At 36.2% G+C, this 25,276-nt stretch overlaps 1 protein-coding gene and 1 long non-coding RNA gene across 3 annotated transcripts in view; one reads left to right on the top strand and one right to left on the bottom strand.

Moving 5' to 3' along the window:
- Positions 1 to 25,276, top strand: part of LOC309510013 (uncharacterized protein) — a gene marked incomplete at its 3' end in the record, with an annotated part of 1,894,646 nt that overhangs the window by 1,259,493 nt on the left and 609,877 nt on the right. The gene's annotated exons all lie outside the window — the stretch shown is intronic.
- On the bottom strand, positions 14,159 to 17,849 carry LOC309510048. Of its 2 annotated transcripts, XR_014210168.1 has the most exons (4): positions 17,761 to 17,849; positions 16,968 to 17,145; positions 16,745 to 16,873; positions 14,159 to 14,289 (listed from the first exon to the last, which is right to left on the bottom strand). It is a non-coding gene; the product is annotated as an uncharacterized lncRNA (long non-coding RNA). The 2 variants fall into 2 exon arrangements; XR_014210169.1 differs by lacking the exon at positions 17,761 to 17,849 and having other exon boundaries at positions 16,968 to 17,242.

The raw sequence follows: 25,276 nt of genomic DNA, 5'->3' as shown, positions 1-25,276 counted from the left end.
GGCCTTGAGAAATGTGTTAAAGCCCCTTCCTGTATCAGGAAATCCATGTGTGTAACAAGAAAACACTATGACATGACTGAGACTTCCGCAGAAGGTATTTGCTTGCCTCATTAAGTGTCAGACATAGTCTTAGCAGTGGCATACAGAGCTTTCCCACAATTAACTTTTTTTAATTATTTATTATATAATGATCCAATTAAGACTAAACATTAAAGAAGAATAATTATGAAAGAGAAGCTAAACTGACCAAAAATGTAAGAATAAATTAAATGCAGGTGAAAATCAACTAAAAGAACATTCATTTCTTTTGAAGGAAAATAATAAATCCTACATAGTGCCACCTAGTGGCCGTTAGTTCAAACAGGTAATGTAGTGTTTGTGAAGGCATGATTCCAATCCAATTATTAATAAATATTAAACTGGACTGGACCAACAATACACACGTTCTAAAGGTCAGTTGACTAACATTCTGAGGAGACATTCAATTGTAAATAACATCACTCATAACTTCATAAAAAAAATCACACTTTACCGTAACCCTACCCCAAAACACAACCGTCACAGAAAACATTCTGCATTTTCGCAGATTCAAAAAACATAAGTTAGTGTGATTTATAAGCTGTTTTCCTCATGGGGACCAGAAAATGTCCCAGCAAGATTAATATTTTCATGTATTACTATCATTGTGGGAACATTTGTTCCCCACAACGTAGGGAATACCTGAACCACACACATTTACTATATAAGGACATTGGCTACTTTTATTATATTCATATATGGCTAGTTGCAATACTATTACCTTACTCTAAAAAGTTTTACTATGATTTACAACAATTTTTTTTTAGAAACTTAAAAATATTGATTAAATTTTAAAGCAGTGAAATCAATTACAATACACTGTATGAACTGAGTAAATGTCAGTAAAATAATTAAGTAGATCTGAGTAACTGCATCTGGTACATTAACAAATACAATTGAGTAGAAATAATTGGGGGAAAACATAAAAAAACCCAATATTTAACATTTTCAATTTTTTTATTGTGTAATATTAACTGTTTTTATTTATGAGTAATACTAACTTTTTTATTTTCTCTAAACCTTTGTAAAATAGTATTCCATACAACCACCGGTATTCATGACATTGGCCTTTATTGTCGATGAGTAATGTTATACAGTACAGCAATACAACATATTTTACACTGTTTTAACATGTATACAGTTTTGCCTACATTTAAACTCATGTAACAAACATTTTAGACGTATAAATGAAACATTTAAACATTCAAGTAGCCTAATTCAAGTGTAATCAACCAGTCTGTTATCCAATTTCCACCGGATCAGCGCTGGTTCTCGTGCTGGAGACGGACTTGTGCTCTGCAGGTGAACTTCAATTTTTTTTATTTAATACTTGTTGTATTTAATGGGGTTTTTATCCAGTATTTCCATCTTTGCATTCATTCAAACCTATAGGTTAGTTAAGTGAAATCATTCAATTTGATTTCACGGTGGTACTATTATGACAAATCTTCAATTAACATGAACAATTCAATTTTAGTTCCTGTTTCCTTTGTTCTCAGCCCCTCTTTTAATATTTGACATTTTGTGCTATACCAACTAAATGAGCAAATGTTCCATTTATTTCATATAATAACTCATTGGTTGATGCATCATCATCATCCAGCACATTCTAAACTTATATCTAAATATGTTACAATTTAAAAGTAAATCCAAATTGTTCTTAAATGTTACTCAATAAAATGAAAAATGACATGCATGGTGGTAGGGTAGGTTATCATGTAAGTCTACAATATTGACGATCATTTGTTCAACTAAACGGGTATAATTTTCTTCTCAAAACTGGTGCCTGTCCATTTATTTCTCCTTTCCTCAGTCGCTGTTTATAAAGATTGCAAGTCATACATTTACAAAAAATGAAATGCAGAAATGATGGTTCGAGACATTACAGAAGACACACGCAGACTGTGCTGGAACTTACCTCAGTCACTTCTTCTGACGAGTATTTCTAAAACTATGCCAGCAGACTTTTCACTCACAACTCACTAGCTAGCCTACATTAGAGATAGCCTGGCTAACGTCAGACCTCTTCTCATTGAGATGTGGTCTGGGAACCACATGTTCATTTTCTCGTATTTGAGGCGTGGTTTACGAATGCCCAGAGCAGTTTATTGGGCGTACGAATGTCTATCAAATGCGCCTGTACGTAGCTCATAGCCAATCGTTTCAATTATACCAGATGACGTATGTAGAGCGACAGAAGTTCGACGAGGAAGAAGACGAAATAAACTTGCGTTTTAAACTACTTAGAACACTATCTAAGGCTGCATCGAAAGGTAACTTCGCGTCTGATGCTATGTTGGATCCATAGATATAAAGAAACTGCTTCGGTGTGTCGCATAGACGTCATCATCGTCTTGCTGCTCCCTCCCCGTTCTGTGATTGGTTCCCCTTTGGAGGGGAAAATCTGGTCCATGGTGTCCAGGCTGCCTAGCAGCGTGAATAAAATCATGAAACCCAGGCTACATTAGAGACTCATTTCCCGCTGATTTTACGTGCGAGCCCTGTGAGGGATACTGCACGTATGGATTTCATACAAAAGGCTTTTCTCACTTTTAAATACGCAACTTCCACAATGAATAGGCCTCCGATTACGTGATGAATTTAGAATTTAAACTGCATATTTCAAAAAGGCTGCTGATATACAGTAGCTAGTTTAATTTCAACTAAGGATTTAACGATGCAGCATTTTGTCAAAAAATCTAACCGGCTAGCTGTGGCTATTTAATGTTTCACAGAATAAATACGTTACCCCTCACACTTCCATATCAAAGACTGTATGTTGAACAGTGAAATTAGCTTGCTGCTACCACCACAACTTATTAAAAATATAGGTAAACATTCATATTAACTTACCATAAAACACTGCCTGCTCCGAGTGGCGTGCTCCTCGAGTCAGATGTGAAGAATCCAGAAAGTTCCGCAAAGAATGAAAAAGTAACCCAATTACTATTTGTGAATGACCCTTACAACTCATTTTACCCAGCATGAGCAACCCAATAATGTGTTTACAGTACCCCAAACAACCCAACATTTTGACATAGCACAATCAACCTAACAATTTGTTTACAGAAACAACCCAGCATTTTTTTGAGTGTGGGGTCGAACCCCTGTCATTAAGAGCAAACCGACACCGCTGCCCGTGCAAGCATACCAATGCCCTATTGAAGGTTGTAAGTTTGCTGGGAAATCTAATGTATTTCACAGACATGAATGTAAACAGAGGCTAAAATCATACCCACATATGATAAAGGAAAAAGGGGGATACACGCGCCCAATAAAGAAATAAAAAATATGACACGATAAAAGTCCAAACACTAGTCCTAACAACGTTAGAAAAACAAAACCCGATCATTCAGATCGACAATCTACTACATAAGTCTTTCCATCTACTTCATTAGATGGGCTGAACTTTGAAGAAAAGGGAGGGGCTGATTATAATATTATACAAAACGCTGCTTTTTACGGCGTCTTTGTCAGACAGAAGCGCCGCAGATTACGGCGCACTATGGATGGCCTGCGGCATCAGAAACGGCGTCATTGGCTGTATGAATAAAACGCAGATAATGACGGCGGTTTTGCTTTGCAAACGCCGTAATTTGCCGCGTTTGTACCACAGAAAAAAACGCGAATGAAAGGCATTTGGTTAGTGGCGAAATTTGACCCTTTTGGCGTCCCATACAGTCGAGGCTGCAGGAGCTGCGGTCAAGACGTGCAGCTGAAATGGAGGTTTGTTTATTATTGGTCAAGACGTCATTTTAGATACATTCAGCCTTTCCCCCAATATATATATATACTAACAAATTGTTTTGCGTTGTAGGTAAAACTGCATTCCCTGGAGTCTGTGCAGAAGGACAGGCTGTTGAATACAATCCAAGGTTGCCAGGTCTTATGTTTGATGTGATGGCCATGTTTGAGGTATCCCAGAGCTCTGACCCTGTTGGAGATGTCCTGCATTGGTGCACTTGCACCAATTGCAGACAGAAAAATGGACACAGACCTGGAAAGGCTTTGCTGTCACCAGATACCTGCAAATTGCATAAGCAACATGGCACATGTGACATGGAGTTCTATGTGTTGAATGAGGGGGTGTTGCGGCTGGCCCGTGCGGCCTGGAATAACATTTTTGCTGTTGATGACAGCCAGGAGCCGGGTGTAGAACAGCGTCAATATAGACATGCCGCCTACAGACAGTTTGTGCTGTGGCAGCATGGCCAGAGTGCGAATTACCCCACCATAATTGGGGGGTACTGCTCCTTCCTTCACTTCTTCTATGACCATCATGGTCCACTACCATATCAATCCCCACCGTGATCGCCAAGTGCAACATGTGTTGTGCAACACACATACAAGGTCTAAACATGCAACAAACTGATAATCAGTAGGCTACAGAATATCTCATTGTTATTATATATCCAAAAGAGAACTGTTTTGATCAACTCCCAAAAGTTAGAAGTTAAGTGCACTGAAATACCATTCTAATTACTAGTAAATAGTAATACCTTTACAAGAAGCCTATTGCCTATTTCAGGGTTTTCCTGGCTCAAAATGAGGCGCAGGTGGTAAAATCATAATAATGTATTTTAATAATAAGATAATTAAATGTGTATTTTTTTTGTAGATCATCATATAGCCTAATATGTTTACCACATTTTTCACATTCAAAATTAAATAATTTACATTGAAAAATTATAACTGTATTAAATTAGATTATTTTAAATATTTTTGAATACACAAATAAGGAATGTTGAAAAGAATGATACTTTCTGAAACTAGCGTTTAGTCATTCAACGTTGACACTTGCTTGAGAAGTTGAAGTCGTTCTCTATCTCCGTTGCTTCTGGCCACGGTGGTTAAAAATGGAACGGTCCACAATAGGGGTGTCTGAAATCGCTTTACATTAAAATGTTCCTACAGTGAAAATAGGAGTTGACTTGAATTGTATTGTAACTGTAATTATATTTTTTCACAATATCAGAAAAATGATCTGACCCCCCCAAAACTGATATTTCTGTCCCCCTGTGTTTTGGAGCACACAAGCTTATAACAGTGGCTGACATATTCATCCTAAAAGCCAAAAATCTTTAAATAGGGCACTATTTGAGGGAACAGCCCGAAACTATTGTGGACGTTATTGAGAGCACTTATTCAATCTCACATTCAATCCCACGACAGGAACTGTGTTCTAGAAATAAATGATATATTGATATGAGGGTGGGTAGGTAGGCAGGCATAGATTCAGAGGCATAAGGTACTGTAAGTATTACAAACAATAATAAAACAATGCATTGACATTTACTTTTTACTTTTGATACTTAAGTACTTTTAAAAACAAGTAACATTACTTCTGTACTTTTACTCAAGTAAAAATCAGTCTTTTCAACTTTTACTTGTAACTGAGTAATATTTGACCAGAAGTATCTGTAACTTACTTTCACTCAAGTAAGGAAATTGTGTAACTTACTTTGTCCATCTCTGGGCAGCGGATCCTGATCACGGTCATCAGAATCGGGCCTCCAAACCTCCCGACCAGCCGTCTGGCAGAAAGCAGCTCTCCTGGATCTGGAGTGCTCTAAGGATGGAATATTTCACATATCACATAACGTTAGTTTAATCATAATCAATAATCAATGTCTGTGGTCAATTACAGATTTTTACTTCAGTTAAGTTACTCAAATTCAATTCAAGTTTATTTCACATGCAATGAATCAAATAAATGGGATCAGTCAGTCATTGTACAACACACCATAAAAAATAAAGTAAAAATTAAAGCACTCACTTCCTCTTCCACCCATCATGCGATTACGCGCCATCGCCAACCTGCAAGAAAATCAGAACAAAATACAAGACAAGACAATACAATAGAAATATCCTCAGAAATAACGTTACTGTTTCATTTCATTAGCCTCCAGACTTGCTTAAAAAAATAACAAAAAAACAGAACCATTAAAGCTATTTTTGTGACAGTAACGTCATATAATATATAATATTATAATATTGAAAGTATTGATTTTAGAAATATATCTTATTATGGTATACATAACATATTGTGCTTTTTATTTATTTAGTTAAATTACAAACATTTCAAGTAGCCTACAATGCAACAAAAAACTAAATGAATACAAGGCACTGTAAATACAATTCAAAATGTATAAACCAAAGAATAACAACAACAACTAAAGTATAAATGTACATAATAATAATAAAATAAATAATAAATACAGAAATTAAAGTTTATAATATCAGGGCAGTTATATGTATTTGAAAAGCTTTAAAATTTGTATTGTTTTTTTAAGCTTTTTGTTTTGTGATCTCATGTTTAAAAGATATTCTAAGTATATTGTGAGATCAGTGTTATAAAAGGTAATATAGGAGGGTTTCTTTTGAGTTAGTTTTGTCTTATGGATATAAAACTTCGCCAAAATAATTAAAAGATTAATGACATAATTTTGTTTTTCAGAAAAAGAATTCACAAATCTAATGACTAGGCAATTTTAATTATTAATATTACACATATTAATTCCATACTATGGGCTGGTCCAGCAACCAATCGCATTGCATCTCGCGTGGGCCGAGGTTCCGTATCTGCTTTACTTTTCGAAATGGATGATCCCCATGGAGGGAGAACCTGGATTTGTAAAATTGGGACGGTTGTTTTATTCTCAACGATATGAAAAGTGTTGCCACTCCCATTTATTGCACATGTTCCCCCGAAATTATATTGCACGACCCGTAAATATGCAGGCAAACGCGGTTGCCTACTATATCAGTCGAGCCAATAGTGCGGCAAGATACTGAAATAGGATTATTATTAACCAAGCAGATGTAGCTTATTTAGAACAGCTGTTACACGTATGATTCAGCTTTCGGACACGAGCAGACCATCGCCAAGGACATTATTTCTGTGATTGTAAGTATTCATTTAATTAGAATATGATATCTATATAAAATGTTTGTTTTGTACGCTGTGTTGTTAAGCGTCTCGTTAGTGTCGTTTTAACCCTTATGGTGTTCGGGTCTGTAGGACCCGGTTTCATTTTTTATCAAGAGAAAAATTATACGATTAATTATTTTTTCAAACTCAGATTCATTGGCCTTGGCTCATTTTCTGTGAAGAATATATATCTGAACACATTTTCGATGACCACACCACACACACACACACACACACACACACACACACACACACACACACACACACACACAGGCTGTCCGGCTAGACCCGGGGCTAATAAAAGTGTGGAAATTGTAGGTCCTGTGTACCTTTACTCTGTCCTCCTCCTGTCAGAGCATATTGTTATTGTGTGTGTGTGTGTGTGTGACGTGTGACGTGTGACGTGTGTTCTTGTATATGGTTTGAGGACACAAATGTGTATAATGATATGGGTATTACAACGTAAACATGGTTTATGAGGACATATGTGTCCTTCTAAACCAAACGGCTTAAAAAACATACTAAATCTGTGATTGGTAGGTTTAGGGGTAGGGTTAGTGTAGGGGGATAGATTATACAGTTTGTACATTAGAAAAACCATTACGCCAATACGCCTATGGAGAGTCCTCATAAACCAAATATCTGAGTGAGTGAGTTGTGTGTGTGTGTGTGTGAGTGCAAGAGTGAGTTCTGTGTTTCTTAAAGGGATACTCCACCGAAAAATGAAAATTCTGTCATCATATACTCACCCTCATGCTGTTTCAAACCTGTATGAATTTCTTTCTTCTGCTGAACAGAAAGGAAGATATCTAGAAGAATGTCAGTAACAAGACAGTTTTAGATACCATTGACTTCCATAGTAGGAAAAAAAATATACTATGGAAGTCAATGGTATCTAAAACTGTCTGGTTACTGACATTCTTCTAGATATCTTCCTTTCTGTTCAGCAAAAGAAAGAAATTCATACAGGTTTGAAACAACATGAGGGTGAGTATATGATGACAGAATTTTCATTTTTCGGTGGAGTATCCCTTTAAAGGGTCAGTAAGAAGCCAATATTCTAACTGGAGAGCTAACTGTACGTTCACACCGCCGCCGACTTGAGCTGCAAAGAAGCTCTGGCCGCCCTGTCAAGGACGCTTGTCAAAAAGTACGGGGAAGCTTGTTGACGCTTTGGCCGCTCTGAAGTCTGTGTCACACCATGAAATGTTATAACGACAGCATTTTTATAACCGTTTTGGAGAACAATAGGTTGAGAAGATTGTCATTTCCATTTTTTTAAAGTGTTAGGTCAACACCAGAACAGTGTAGAAGTTTAACTCTGCCAGTGTTTGCTACAAAGCTGCACCCAGCTCTGTAACAGTGTTGTTGTTCTCTGCATTGGTGTTAAAATTTTACTCTCTTAGTGTTCATATTGTTACACTGTGTCGGAATACTCACCCCAAATGGGAGGAGCTAGAGCTCCAGCTCCTCCCCTCGCTGGAGCTCCAGCTTCACCCCGCTGGATTTAGTGGGCGGGGCCGCGCATGCGCAGGTTAACTTTCTCGCTATCAAAGAGTTACGTCACGATCTGATTTTTTTTCCTGGAATGGGATCAAATATGGACTTTTAATGAAAAATAAAAAAGTTGAATATTTGATAAATAATATTATACTGTTTGTTAAATTCTATATCCACAAATGTCGTTTCACAAAATCTCTTCCAAATGTGAATGCATTAAAAAATGACTTTTCTTTATTTTGTAAATCCTTAAAGAAAATTGATACAGTCCCTGCTATTAAATTCTTCTTACTTATATTAGAATATCAGTTTATATAAACCCCTATGTTAGGGAATTTGAATTGTTCTTAAGTTTGCTTATTTATTTTTTAGAATATTGCAATCAGTATTTACTCATCAAATGTTCTCTCCTGAATCGTATGGTAAATTAACTTATTTATAACTGTCTTAATTTATGTTTCAAGAACAATAGTTATTGCACATAGAGTAAGTCGAGACTTTCTTGTTTTACAGCAGAGAAGGAAGACCAGTCCTATATCAATGCAAGCTAATCGAATAAGTCCTTTGTTTCGGGTGAGGAAGGAACATCTGGTGCCCAAAGAAGACAGAAAGGTGCGTGAGTCCATTGGTATGTCTTGTATTGAAACAATGCTGTAATATGTAGTACATAATTTGATCACAGTAAATTTGAAATCCGGAAATCAACACCAATACAGTTAATTTCAACACTTTGAAAGTGTATATATGGGAACCACCCACAAAGTGTTAGTTCAACACTTTCAAAAGTGTTGCCTCTCGCAACACCGACACAGTGTAACAATATGAACACTAAGAGAGTAAAATTTTAACACCAATGCAGAGAACAACAACACTGTTACAGAGCTGGGTGCAGCTTTGTAGCAAACACTGGCAGAGTTAAACTTCTACACTGTTCTGGTGTTGACCTAACACTTTAAAAAAATGGAAATGACAATCTTCTCAACCTTATAGGAGTCAAATTTTACACCATCCTGGTGTTGATGGAACACCTATTTACAAATAAAAAACAACACTAAAGGAGTTACCAGTTTTTCTTATTAGGGTTTTGCATTACCTACTTTAAAGAACTGTAAAATAAACTAACAATTATTTAATCTGAAAAGAATAAATTCACTTTGAAATAAACACATCACTCTGTATTACTCTTTCAAAACTTTATTCCAGCACAGAGCACCAATACATCTAGCCAGTACTTTAAATTACATGAATACATTTTTTTTTTTTTTTTTTTACAAATAACAGTCTAAAACGATGTAAAATAGACTGTCATTTCCATAGGACATTTGTAAATCAAACGGCTTGTGGTAAAACAATTCGTCAGGTTTTTTGAGCACAAGACTGTTCTCTTGTGCAAAAACACTGAAAGCATGAAGATGTTCAACAAACTCTGATTCCATACATGATGGCAAAAAAAAAATTCCATCCATAATAAAAATGTTATTTTTCCAAAGACAGGTGCATCATCAACCAAGTCTAAGCACACAACAAGACCACTACGATACTCCGTACCATGACACTTAACCCACGGTGTGACCGTTAATTCACTTGAGAGATCAATGTGGAGCTGCTCAGAAATAAAATCACCGTTTTCAAGGTCGGACAACAATTCTTTTGAAACAGGGCCAGACTCAATACCTTTGATAGTACAGTGCTCCCAGTGATAGGCAATGGCTAGCTGGTGTTTTTTGGCAAGTGATTTGGTCAGGTTTTTGAAATTTTTTAGATTTTTCTTAAAAAACCTGTGTTTTGCTTCATACCTCATAGTCCATACATGAATTAATGGGCCAATTTGCCTGATCCAATCAGGGTAGTGAATCATAAGGTGGTGCTTTGGAATCAGATTCCTAGAAGGGTACAACTCCTTGAACAATCGATGATGCTCCACTATCAGATGCTTCAAAAATATTGTCATTCCTTCAGAGATGCAAGGAGAAAATATAATGTTAACAATATGTAAGAGGAGCAACATCAAATGCCAGTGCTTATCCCCTTCTGGGACTACATCTCCAAATATGAGAGGGATGTTCCTAATGAGACACAATTAGTGGTGCACGATATATCGGCCGCCGATATAATATCGGCCGACATGGTCATTTTTTTACACATCGGTATCGTTCCGATGTCAAAATATGGCCGATGTGAACAGGCCGATATTTGACGTGTGAAGTTGAAGATTAAGTTGACGATGCTGACTCGATCTTAGCAGTAGTGAATGTGCCGGAGATAAATACACATTTCATACAGATGACATAAGCAGAGAACAGTCTGTTTTCTTTCGTTTTGAATTGTTCTGTTTAAAAATAGACATTTCAAGCTTTCTATATATGTCCGGTCTGTGAGGCAGGTAGATTTCGGTTCATTTATGAGACGTGCTCCAGGTTCACGCGCCCTCGCCTCCGTGTCCTGATTAAATATTTTCTACTATATTTACTTCTTATTTAATTCAATCCAGGCAAATGGTTGATGAAACATTTATCAAAATTAAGATACAATTAATACAAAACGAAATTAAATTTAAAGACAGGCTTTTTGTGCTTTCTGTTTGAGGTCTCTGTGAAAGTTTTAAAGCAGTCTTAGTGGCGCTCTCAGAGCGCTCACGTCAACTGTCCCGTCCGTAACATTGTTAACGCAGTCCAGTGCGACTTATGTTTTTTTCCTCTTCATGACACATTTTTGACTGATCGTTTTTTGACTCGTAGATATTTGAATATATTGCTTGATATTTCATACCCGTTCGAATTAGATTTTTCTCAAAAGTGACAGCACGTGTGATTTGTGGATTACTGATAAGCGCGAGTCTGGAGAAACAGGCGTTTATTGATTCATTCTCAGTGTTGAGAAACGTAGCCTTCATGTGTTACGTTATTGTATTAATAATAACTAAAGTAGCCTACCTAATTATGTTACATTTATTTTGTATGAAAACTAGCGCGTTCGTTACTTATGGATTAAAAAGTAGGCTACCGTTGTATCAGTGCTGCGCGAGCTCTCTCTCTCACAAACACGGACGCGCGCACACACAGAGAGAGAAGATAATTGTAAAATGAAAAATTGACGGGCTAAGTTTAAATTTTGTTCTTGCTTGTTTTTTTTCTGTCAAAATATCAGAAAGTATTTTGTATTATCCATCCGTGTTTTTAAAATTCGTTAAATGACGGACGTTTTACTGTTAACACAGCCCATGTCGGATTCGTCTTATAGCCTAGGCCACTTGTTATTATTTTTAGAATGATTCGTTATGCTATTATTGGACTCCTGTCTATTCATTGTCAACTGTTTTCTATAAATATGTTTGTATTGGCTAACATTTATTCAGTTAATGAGTGTCCTGTTTAAAATGTGCAATGTTCAAACAGACAGCACGTCACAAATAGAAGCCCTTTTCCCTGTGGTATTTTTTAGTATCATATTTGGATATTGGAATAATAAATAAAGTAGCCTATCTTAATTTTACACAATGTTCCTGTTTTTTTGTTGTTGTTTTTACTGTTTTCTAAGGGTTTCTTAATTTTAGACAAGTTGACCAGCACACATTACTGTATATGCAATGCAGTATAATGCATGTGTGTCGTATGTGACATATTTTGCACACAGGTAAAGGTGCCCAATATCAGTCATTTCTAAAGTAAAAAAAAAAAAAAAAAAAGTGTTTTGGAAAATAGCTCTTTATTTGATAATCATTAAAATTTGTTTTCTATACAGAGATATCGACATCGGTAAATATCGGTATCGGCCATAACAGCAATATTAATATCGGTTATCGGTATCGGACACAATTTTCACATCGGTGCATCACTAGACACAATGTCTGACTTGCGTTGAGTCCAATGCTGTTTCCAGCTTGTTGAAGGTTAACCTTGGTTGGGCGATTATTTTTGTCCAAATAGCCATAGTTGAAGGCATACAATCTTTGAGGAATGCAATCGCAAGAAATTAGATTGCAACTCATGTATTCAAAAAGCAGTTTCACTTCATACTGTGCAACTCCCTCCAGGATATCATGCATAATATCCAGCACAAAGTTCTCTGATACATTAAAGTAAGTCAAGGTATTGAGTACAGAATTTCTTTTAATACCATAACAGGAGTTTTCATTAGGGTTGTCAGCTAGATACTTATAATGTTCCTCATTTAGGTTTCTGCTACGCAATATCACCCGTGGATCATCCTCACTAAATACTTCCTGTGCTAACACCTTGTCAGTGAGGCACAGTCTGCAGTAATGTTTCGCAGAAAAAGATTCAACGTAACCAAGAATACCATTTAGACCAAGGTTATCGCCGGTAAATTGCGCAATAGTACCAAAGATGGGCTCCTCAGAAAATGACACCTTCATTCCCTCCTGCTCAAGTATTTTCACATCATCAACCAATGGGCCAAGTATTTTGTCCATGCCATAGTTTTTTCCATCCTCAGAATGGAACAAAGAAATTAGATGTATGTTCATTAAGGAAGAATTTATGTGTGCTGGCAGGTTACGAAGCACAAAATATAAACAGCCAAGTTTATGAATTCCATGTTGAGATCCTAATGGGTTTGCCGTTTCGAAATCATCGTAGTAAATTTGGATCTGAAGGGCATTGCTATGGATGGAGTACAAAGGATGGTTTTTGTAATACTGTCCGTCACACAAATCTCGATACGTGTCACTTTGCCGTTTCTCTTGAATAAGATTACACACCTCATTATTCCTAAAAATGAATTCAAGAGTCTTCAGAAGAGGGATATATATGAAAGTGTCATTAACTGGAATCTGTTCATACATTCCAGAGATCTTATTCTTTCTTGTATCGTATCTGACACCTAAGTGTATTTCAGCAGGTTCAACAACCCCCCATTTCTCACTGAAATATTTTCTCCATTTTGTATCGGTATTAAAATCGGAGAATGGATTATGAAAACTATTAAAAACATCTTCAACTGAACTTCTACTTGTGCTGTCAACAGGCACAACATTTAAAATGTTTTCCCTTAAACTTGTATGGAAATCAGTGACAAAATCCTCCATGCTTTCAACAACTGACATAATAACACTGTTTGCAACACCGTTACCCTGCAATTTAGCTATTATGGATGCACACATTTCTTTGGAACAATCCCTTGAAACAGAAGAACATTCATGCAAACTTGCATCATTATCTGAACTTTGCTCTGTGTTAGACACAACAAGTGATGCTGCTTCACCGGGATTTGGAGCTTGTTGATTTTGTAGTGATACATTCTCACTGTTTGATGCTACACCACTAAAATGAAATCTAGTTAAATGTTTTTTAAAACCTGCATAACTTTTAAATTGCAAGCAACAACCATCCTGAGCACAAACCAGCTCAAATTTCTTGCCAGGATACAAACCATGTACAAGTTTAAGGTGCCGAATTAATTTTACTGTTGTAGCAAGCAGCGTTTTACAGATGTAGCATCTAAACATCATTCAATAACTTCGCTCTGAGCTCCTTTACCCTTGGGCTCTCACTTGTGGTGCCAACATCAATTCCGTAGATTGTAGTCTGGAGAAAAGTGTACATATTTTTGAGTGGAAGATCATAACTGATGCTGAAAACAAAATGGACCTTGAAGAGTTCATCAATGGCTGCAAGTGAAGAGGATTCTTGACAGGGGATGAGCTTTTTATCAACCACAATGAAGAACTGACTGATAGTTTCCTTGCTGCTCCCTGTGGCAAGAATGTATGGTTGACGATTCTCTTCCGCCTCAAGATGTTCCTGTATACTCCGGCATGCCTGAATGAAGAAAACAAACAAACAAAAACACAAATTTGATTAATAGTAATGACAAACAAGTGCAGGTTTATCAGTTAGTAGGGGTGTGACGAGACGCTTACTCCACGAGACGAGACGAGACACGAGATTGGGTTCACGAGAACAAGACAAGACGAGATTTTTACACAATTTAAGAAATCCTCAATGATGAAATATATGAATGGAAAATAGTCTTTTATTCGACTGAAAATCACAAAATGCAAAACAATTTAGGTGCATTTTGAAATCAACTTGTAATGAATGTTATTTTACTTCTATTTTAATTAATTCTATGCAGTAAAGGACATGCAAACACTGCAAAATGTTTTGCTATAAACTCTACCGTCTGGCTTCTCCCCTGTACGATTTCACATGAGAACTCTAACTCCTTTCCACAAATCGAACATAAAAAAATAAAACAGTATAAATAAAATAAATATAAATAACTGAAATAACACTTTAAATGCAAACCGTAAGTGTGTATCCATAATCAAAGTACTGCTTTCTCAAAACTACAAGTTCAAACAGAAACACATTTTTTTTTCTTCAAGCATGAAAAAGAGATAAATGAACTACACAGAACAGCCTAAGATTATGGTAATGTTCTTTTTCAAGAATATAAGCATGTCGACGATTTCTGGCAGCAGTTGAGACCTTTGGGCTGGGCTGCACGATATGAGGAAAAGCTGCGATGTGCGATAACATTGTTTATTGCGATGTCGGATATGTGAATGTTAGCTATGTGAATGTTAGCTATACTGTTCCCATGTCTTAGTGCTTTAATAGGTTCTTTGCATGATAGGTCAAATGTTTATTACCTGCCTGGTTCAGATTACACTATTTTAGCACGATTTTGGCACGATCCGTTTCGTGGAGATTCGGACAACGGGCGTCGGGACGCAAGATTCGATCGTTTTATTTCGTATAGTGTGTCATAGTGGGCGATAACCTACGCGTCTGCGATGCTTCAGGACATCACGACAGAAAGACTAGCATGTTTAATTTTAACGGTCCTCCACGACGGGTTGAATGCGAGCGAGAGTGAGTGTGCGCGAGTGAGTGAGAGTGCGAGCAACAGTGAGTGAGCGTGTGTGTGTGTGTGTGCGCGAGTGAGTGAGTGAGCGAGGGACAGTGAGTGTGTGTGTGTGTGTGTGTGTACGCGGAGTGTGTGTGTGATTGGCCCAGCACACAAATGATTTAAAAGTGGCAGGGACATCTTCAATACTAATTTCACCCTCACGCTCCATCACTGACATCACAACAACTCACGAGACAATATTGTTTGAGATGAGCAAAATCTGCGCAGAATCGATCACCGGTGATCAGCGCGAGATGCATGCCGGTTAGAAATGTGTCCGAGTGCGGTCCGCCTTGCTCTTATGTCATGCTGACGTATGTCAAAAAACTCTCGCGAGCGCAAGCCGCACGTGTCGGATTCTGCAGTCGAGCGCAGTTGCTCTCCACTGACTGCGCTGATCAAAAGCATGATGGGAAACGACTTACTGACGACACAGCTTAATGATCATTGGTTTAAACAACCGTGATGTATTGTTCTCTTTTAAAATGTTTGATTTTAAAACTCTGATATCATGTTTTATGTGTATACGTTATGTGTGAATATTCCCAAACTATCTGACAGTGCGATCTCTTTGGGTTATGCAATGTAATTTTTATAAAAAAAAAATAATAATAAAAACACATGTCTGTATTAAAGAAAAAAAAAGATTGATAAACATGTATTTGGAATGGAATTAAATAAGTAGGCTACTTATGGGTGTCTTGTTCATTATACTTATTTTCATATAAAAGCAACAGAACTTAAATTCCATCCAGTTTATTAGCAACACTCTGCACGAGCGTGAATCCCGTGAATCCCGCGATATCCATCTTTGATCTCACAGGTGTCAGATCCACTGCGTGAAGAGCGAACTGTCCGGCTTGCCTGCTCTTTTTTCACTCCTCCTCTCACTGCAGCCGCCTACTCTCGCATACATTTCAGGCGAGGCAAGTCGCATCTCAAACAAGCCTAAAGTTTCACCTCGACGAGAAATCTCGTCGCGTTTTAATCTCGCAACACGAGATCTCGTCACACCCCTATCAGTTAGCATAAATTTTAGTCTTTTTAGCTTGATTGAACATTGTACAGAACAAGAGACACTCCAGAAGAAAACAGTATATGCACCAACTAGCTGTTAAAGGTGATTTTTAAGCATTTTTTATTTATTTTTTGTAAGCCATGAAATGACTTGAGACTCGACTCGGACTTCAGCTTAAAGACTTGTGAACATCTCTGGTTTAGATCATTTACATTTAGATAACTTACTATATTTACCCCCATTTACAGTTCATCTAATAGTGAATTATAAGATGGAGAAATTAACGGAGCAAATCTAAGTATAACGCTTCTAGCCCTTGTATTTTGTCACCAATAACCTACTTTTTGAAATACCACCACGTGGTCAACAGCCTGAGAAATACTGATCTTGTGGGGTTTTTTTTCTTCCTGAAGCCTGGGGTGACAAGAGATGCAGAAGTAGAAGGAAGGATGATAGGTCACTGTCCCATTCTGAAAAACACAAAACGTATGTTAAATGTCTACACTACAATAACTAAGTTAAGCAGATTTTAAACCATTGCAAGTTAGTTCTGTACAACTCTACCTGGGGAATCCTGTTCCTCCCTTTTCTCTTTGGCAGATGACAGTAATCTTTTCAGCAGTGGAGTGGAAGTCAAGGTTTCTGCTAGCCTGATAACCTTTGCTTTGAAGACTGTTGGCCACCTTTCAAAAAGTCTGGAAGCAGATTCTGACCCAAAGAGGAGCGTGAAGTCCTGAAGAATCTGAAGCAGTTTGCAGAAAACATGTAAAGAAATTACCATAAAATATTACATTTCTTAACAAGCTAAATGTGTTTTCAACAAAGCAGACTATTTGACAATTCTCTGAAACTAGCATTTCAATTTGGTCAAAAAAAAGGAAAGACAAAATCCATACCAATCCTTTAGTATCCAGGAATCGAGGAAAAACTGAGAGAATGGTGGTGGATTTCTCTGGATCATGGATAAGGTGCTGTCTGTATTCAAACGTGGTCCTCATCTTCTGCATGATGACATCACGGTCACTTGTATGATTCATCAAGGAGATAGCCTCTAAACTTTGGTCATTATCTAGCTGATCTTCACGGTGACACAGCTGTCTGTCAAGCAGAGGGCCTCCCTTTTCCTCTGTTTTTGGATCATCCTTATTTGCAGAAGGTTTTGTCCCCCGTTGTACTGTTTTGAGGCGCCATGACAAGAACCCAGTGTTTTTTTGGCCATCATAAAAATGTTCCTTATGAAATGACACAAATTAAAACTCAAAATTGTAACCCTCCATCGAAAATGACAACTTCTTAGAAAGACATTTCTAAATGATCACAAAAATACTGAATGTTCTAATCTCACATTATGACTTACATATCCAGTCCTCCCTTGGGGATCTCTGAGTGAGGGAAACAAGGTGATAATTCCCAAACCATAGTTCTGTTTGGTAAGTCGATGTGGGACTCTCCTGAAAAATGGAAACACTCAATGTTACTTCACAATGATGAGAATTGTTTAAAAATATATAACTAAACTACTCTTATTTTCAGAACAATCAACAGCTTATTACTTAAAATTTGTAGCACCCAACTAATATAGTTCACAATTTATATACTATCTTATACTACAGGGCCGTTGAATGCTTGAATCTGATTGGTTGACGAACGTTCTAAGGTGTGCATTATTTTCAGGGAAACGCACGGCTAAAGTAGTTCCAGGCAGGTCTCGACCGCATTACAGTTCCATATCACTTCGCGTAGTCAACTGTAATAACGGAAAATAGGATACAATTCATAACAAGAAAAAGCATTTCGCTCCATGCGCTTGATCTGCAATTTTCAATGTCTAGCTTCACAATCAATAGAAACATGTTGTTTAATTTGAATAAATAAACTATAAAGTCCTATCTATAATCAATAGAAAATTAAACTGAATATAGGCTAAATAAATGGATAGTCCTGCAGCATGGATTTTTATTGCAGATAATTTAACAAATAAATAATTATTGATAGGCCTACTTGTTAAAAGGGCTTTGGGTTTCATTTATTTGGCTAGTCTGTCATCTGTCAATAATAGAAAAAAAAGAATTAACGAATTAATTAAAACGAACTGAATGAATTAAAAAATAATAATATTGACGCACATGCTTTTCTGTCTCATTATTGCAACATCTCTCTCTAATAACTGCATTAATAACTGCATAAAGCCGGGAACACACTTTAAGGCCGGTTATGAATGTAATTTGATACTTATGACTGATCATGCCCAAACGCGTGTTCAGCGCGTTCAGTCTGTGTTCAAAGTCGGTGTTTAAAATCTGCTGCAGTCGATGAAAACAGTCAGAGAATGTGTCAGCTAGTCGTGTGTCCCAGCATTAGTCTGCTATCAGCGGCTCAAACCTCCGTTACTAACTCTACCTAACCCTAACCCTAACCCAGCATTAGTCTGCTATCAGCGGCTCAAACCTCCGTTACTAACTCTACCTAACCCTAACCCTAACCCAGCATTAGTCTGCTATCAGCGGCTCAAACCTCCGTTACTAACACTACCTAACCCTAACCCTAACCCAGCATTAGTCTGCTATCAGCGGCTCAAACCTCCGTTACTAACTCTACCTAACCCTAACCCTAACCCAGCATTAGTCTGCTATCAGCGGCTCAAACCTCCGTTACTAACTCTACCTAACCCTAACCCAGCATTAGTCTGCTATCAGCGGCTCAAACCTCCGTTACTAACTCTACCTAACCCTAACCCTAACCCAGCATTAGTCTGCTATCAGCGGCTCAAACCTCCGTTACTAACTCTACCTAACCCTAACCCTAACCCAGCATTAGTCTGCTATCAGCGGCTCAAACCTCCGTTACTAACTCTACCTAACCCTAACCCAGCATTAGTCTGCTATCAGCGGCTCAAACCTCCGTTACTAACTCTACCTAACCCTAACCCTAACCCAGCATTAGTCTGCTATCAGCGGCTCAAACCTCCGTTACTAACTCTACCTAACCCTAACCCAGCATTAGTCTGCTATCAGCGGCTCAAACCTCCGTTACTAACTCTGAAATGACGTTTTGGAATTAGCAACGGAGGCATGGGATTAGATGCGTAAGAAATTAGTCCTACATACAAGAGCGTTTTAGTGACAAAAACTTTACAAACGTCTTGAAATACATAATCTGAACAATGTTTCGAGGTGTGGTAACTGTAGTATAAGCGGAATAACTCCGCTTCGCGTCGTGACCGCATTACCACCTCGGGTGTGCATTATTTTTTCTAATAATTCAACGGCCTGTCGTCAATTATTCCTTACATAATCACTAACAAATTAAATAACCCAAGACTATTAAATTTTGATAATTACCCTTCTGTCTCAATCACGTGTGCAACCAAGATGTTCACCATCAGTTTTCTCATGTCATCGCTAATTGTCCCTGTATCTTCATACTCCTTCAGCACATTTGCTCCACCTGGTCTTGTGTGTAGAATTTCTTTTATCAACTATAAAAAGAGGAACATTAACCAATTATGTAAGGGATGAAATGCATCCAGCCAGTTGTTATAGCAGAATAAACTCCGACAGGCTGATCAGGACATGAAGCGGTGGGTTCTTGAAAATTTTAAATATGAAGGGGTTTTGCTTTAGCTCTCCTGCCCTCCATCTCTCAATAACCATGACAAAAAAAAAAAAAAAAATATATATATATATATATATATATATATATTTGCACAGATTAACTGTTCACCAAAAGACTAGTAATGTGCGCTAACGAAGTAAATAGGGTCAATTGACCAATCAGAATCAAATGTTCCACAGAGCCATGTAATAAGAGAGTAGAAAATGCAGGAATATTTAAATGCCCTGAACGATGGTCCTGAACTGGAAAATTACTATTGTGTATAAAAAAAATAAAAAAATATATGAATTAAACTTTTAGCATGTAAAGCTCAAGGTTATGATAAGTAAATCCCCCAATGTCTGTGTAAGGCTACTGGGACTCACATCTCTGGCCTGTAAGCTTTGAGAAGCCTCATTATCATCCTTCCTGAATCGTTTTGGACTAAACCAGTCACTGTCCTCACTGCTTTTTGAAGTTAGAGACAGTGTATCTGTATCCAAGCTGACTGAAGATTGAGGTGTGGAAGGTCCTGTTAATGTTCAAACTAGGGTTAATAGACATATTTGGAATACATTTATCCACACATCATCAACACTAGCTACAACATTTAAAATACTGTACATATTAAACACTACCAGCATTCATTCAGATATTGGGATTTGATATCATTCAATAGCTCCTGTTATCACTCACCAATGTCATTCAATTAATTTATGACAAAAACCAACCCACTGGTGGTCATTAGATCAGGAAACACATCTTTATCCACCTCTGTGCCAGTGTCATCTGTAACTGTAACTGCAAGATCTTCCGGAATTGAGAACTTCTCTTTCACTGCACAACAAAAGTTTTATCAAATTTAGGCAATGCTTTATTCACAATTTGACACATAAGGATATATATATTTATTAGTTTTAGGTTGGTAAGATTTTTAATTTTTTTAAAGTCTCTTTTGCTAATCAAGGCTGCATTTATTTGATTAAAAAAATTAAAAAGAATAATAATAATATTGTGGAATTATTACAATTTAAAACAGTTATTTTCTGTGTAATATACAGTAATAGTGTAATTTATTCCTGTGATCGCTGAATTTTCAGCATCATTACTCCAGTCTTCAGTGTCACATGATCCTACAGAAAACATTCTAATATGATGATTTGATGCAAACCAAACATTTCTGGTTATTATCAGTGTTGAAAACAGTTTTTTACATTTTTATTTCAGGATTTTTTTGAAAAGAAAGTTCAAAAGAACAGCATTTATCTGAAACGGAAAGCTTTTGTAACATTAAACACTACCGTTCAAAAGTTTGGGGTCAGTAATAATTTAAATTTAATTTTTTGGGGGAAAATAAATAACATAAATCAATAATTTTATTCATCAAGGGTGAGTTAAATTGTTCAAACGTTACAGTAAAGACATTTATAATATTAGAAAATATTCTATTTTAAATAAATACTGTTCTTTTGAACTTTATATTCATCAAATAATTCTGAGAAAAAAATTGTACACAACTGTTTTCAACATTGAAAATAATAGGTAATGAATTGTTTGAGCATCAAATCATCATATTAGAATGATTTCTGAAGGATCAGACACTGAAGACTGGAGTAATGATGCTGAAAATTCAGCTTTGATCACAGGAATGAATTACACTTTACTATATATTACATAGAAAACAATAATTTTACATTGTCATATAATTTCACAATATTAATGTTTTTTATTTATTTTTTTATCAAATAAATGCAGCCTTGGTGAGCAGAAGAGACTTCTTTTAAAAACATAAAAAATCGTACCGATCTAAAACTTTTGACCGGTAATGAATATATACACCTAATTATTAATAACGACTTCATTACTTACATTCTGCTATAAATATATCAAAGCAAGCCTCTGGGATTTTTATGAACTTCTTCTGATGTCTAAATTGTGCTTTGACTATCATAGTGATTTTACCTCTGAACTCCTGTGGGAGAGGAATAAACATCTTACTGGGTTGCTAACTTGCTATAAATAAAATTTGATTCAATATGAAACCATTTTCTTTTTTTAAGTGATAAAATAAATTACATTTCAAAATATCAAAACATCAAAGATGCCATTTTCATTTTCTCCATGTAAACGCAAATTTGTGAAACCGACGTCTTACGCATACACATTACTTTTTTTTTTTTTTTATTGCAGAACTTACACATAATTACAAGCTCAGGGAAGTGAAGCAAGGTTGTATCTCTTACAATGAACAAACAATGAAACGAGGAGAAAAAAAAAAAACATATCCTGGATTTGCATGAAGCACATTATGTAATTATACATACAAAAAAAGAAAAGAAAAGCATAACAACAAGGTTAAGTCATATCTTTTAATAAATCATCATAATGCATCAAAAATGTTGCACTTTTTTTGTTATTTATAAGTCTAAGGGAAGAAATAAAATAATTAAGGTCAGCAAGAAAAAGAGGGAAGCTCAAAGGAGACTTAAGCCATTTTTGCTTGTGGATGAAAAATTTTGCATATAAGATAAGGAAATTAACAACATGTTCAAGGGACATCCGCTTTGGGTTTTCATAATAAAAGATAATCTCTTTAAGAATGAAGGTGTGGGTCACATTTGTAGGGCCAAAAACAAAAGCACTTAAATTAGCCCAAAATCGATTGGTTACATTACACTCACAAAATAAATGGGGGACAGTTTCCTCAACAAAACCACAAAAAGAGCAAGTCTCATCAATATCAGAATATTTAGAAATGGAAGAGTTAACAGGATAGATTTTATGAAGGATTTTATAATGAATTTCCTTAACTTTGTTGGATACACAAAATTTACTAGGCAAAAGCCAGGCCTTTCTCCAAATTACATTTGTTACAAGGGATCCCCAATAGAATTTACCCCTTGGAGTAACTTTTCTCTTCATTTGAAAAATTGAGCGAATATGTCTGTTGTTGCATTTTCGATCTAAAAAATCTATCTCGCCCAAGCGTAAAGCCGGATAAACACTATTACCTTTACTGAAGTTAAGGTGATTTTTAATTAGCTGAATTAAGCCTGCTGGGATAGCTTTTATCAAGGTATTCCTTTGGTGGAACTGGAAAGTTATGGTGATTCAAAAATTGCTTGTAAGTTAGAATATGACCAGAATCATCAAAGACAGATAGAATGCAATTAATATTATTGTTAAACCATCTAGGGAAAAAGAGAGATTTATTTCTAACGGTTATATCCGCGTTATTCCAAAGGAGAACTTTGTGGGGGGAAAAGCAATGGACAAAACACAATTTCCACGAGAGAAGGCATTGCTGATGAAAGTTAGATAAGGAGATGGGTAACTTGCTAGGTAAAAAGTTACACTTTAATAGGAAAGACAGGCCACCGAGTTTGTTGAAGATATTATTAGGAATGAAAAACCATAACGACACTGGATTCACAAGGCATCTTTTCAGCCAGTTTACTTTAAAGGTGTTTATAGTATCAGCAAAATCTAAAAAGTCAAGGCCACCTTCACCTCTGGAATTAGAGAGTACTTCTTTTTTCAATTTGTGAGGCCTATTTTTCCAAATAAAATCCAAAAATATTTTGTTAATTTCCCTTATAGCTTTATCATTGATAAACAAAGAAAGAGCAGGGTATACAAAGCGAGAGAGCCCTTCCACCTTAGAGAAAAGGACTCTACCGTATAATGAAAGATCTCTCTGAAGCCAGATGTTAAAGACGTTTTTAGTTTTTGTCATTTTATCAGAAAAGTTTAAAAGATGTCTGGTAACTGGATTTTTAGTGATATGGATACCTAGATATTTTACACAGTTTTTAACAGGGATCCCCTCCAATGATGTCTCATCTATATCATGAATTGAGATAATTTCGAAATATTAAGTTTTAGACCCGAAGCACAAGAAAATTGTTCCACCAATTCCAGAGCATTAGGTAACTGTTTTTTATCCTCCAAGAATAGTGTGGTGTCGTCAGCTAACTGTGCAATTTTAAACTCTCGATCAAATATAGAGATTCCTGTCAAACTTTCATTTTGGTTAATCCTTAGACAAAGTAGTTCAGTGGCTAAAAGAAATAAAAACGGGGAGATTGGACAGCCCTGTCTGACTCCACGATGGATGTCAAACCTTTTGGATGTATCAAAGTTAACGATCACTGAGCTGTTAATATCTCTATAAAACATGGTTACAGTATCAATAAATGATTTACCGAATCCAAATAACTCTAGAGTGCGAAAAAGAAATTTGTGTTCTAAGGAATCAAAAGCTTTTTGAAAATCAAGAAAAAGTATGAGACCGTCTGAGTGAATTAAATTAGAGTAATCTAGCACATCTAATACTAACCTTATATTATTAGATATGTGACGGCCTTTCATGAAGCCCGACTGAGATTCTGAAATAATGTTATTTAGACCAGTACGTAATCTTTTAGCATAAACGGAGGCTAACATTTTATAATCTAATGTTAAAAGAGTAATAGGCCGCCAATTGTCAATTAATAAAGGGTCCTTGCTTGACTTGGGTATAAGGGATTTCATTTCATTTCATTTATTAAGATCCCCATTAGCGCCTGAAATATCAGTTGCTATTCTTCCTGGGGTCTCCTCTTCATTACATCAAACATTTACATAATTCATCATTTTGTATATTATTCACACTCACACTCACACTCACACTCACACTCACACCCACACCCACTCACACCCATCCACAATAGCCCAATGCAATTAAATAAATAAACAAACAAAAAACAAAAAAAATGCTATACATTTGAACATATAATCCATAAATAGCTCTCCAATACAAACTATAAAACATCTTTCCATATTACCATACTCTTCCAACATCATGACTCTTGTGTGAACAGAAACAATTTTAATTTCTTTTTAAAACAATTTCTATTATTTTCCAACAACAAAAATCCTGGTAATCCATTCCATGCAACCATGGCCCGATAAAAAACTGCTCTCTGAAACTGATTAGTTCTTACTTGAGGCTAAACAAATTGCATTCCAGTGGTTTGTCTTGTGCAGTAATTATGTTGATCAGCAAAAAATGTCAATTTTCTGTAAATTATTTCAGGAATTTTTGTTTTAATGATATTATAAATAAATGATAAAAGAAAATATTTTAATCTATATTTTACAGTTAACCATGCCAAATTATTATGCATTGTGATTATATTAGTTGTATATGGACAACCCAAAATGATACGTGCCACTTTATTCTGTGCGACTTGCAATTTGTATAAATTATTTTCATTGGTATTTGACCAAACAACTGA

This window comes from Leuciscus leuciscus, assembly GCF_965113295.1.
Source record: "Leuciscus leuciscus genome assembly, contig: SUPER_11_unloc_1, whole genome shotgun sequence".
NCBI classification, from domain to species: Eukaryota; Metazoa; Chordata; class Actinopteri; order Cypriniformes; family Leuciscidae; genus Leuciscus; species Leuciscus leuciscus.
Note: the sequence above shows the minus strand (reverse complement) of the source record. Positions and strands in the feature narration are given on the sequence as shown.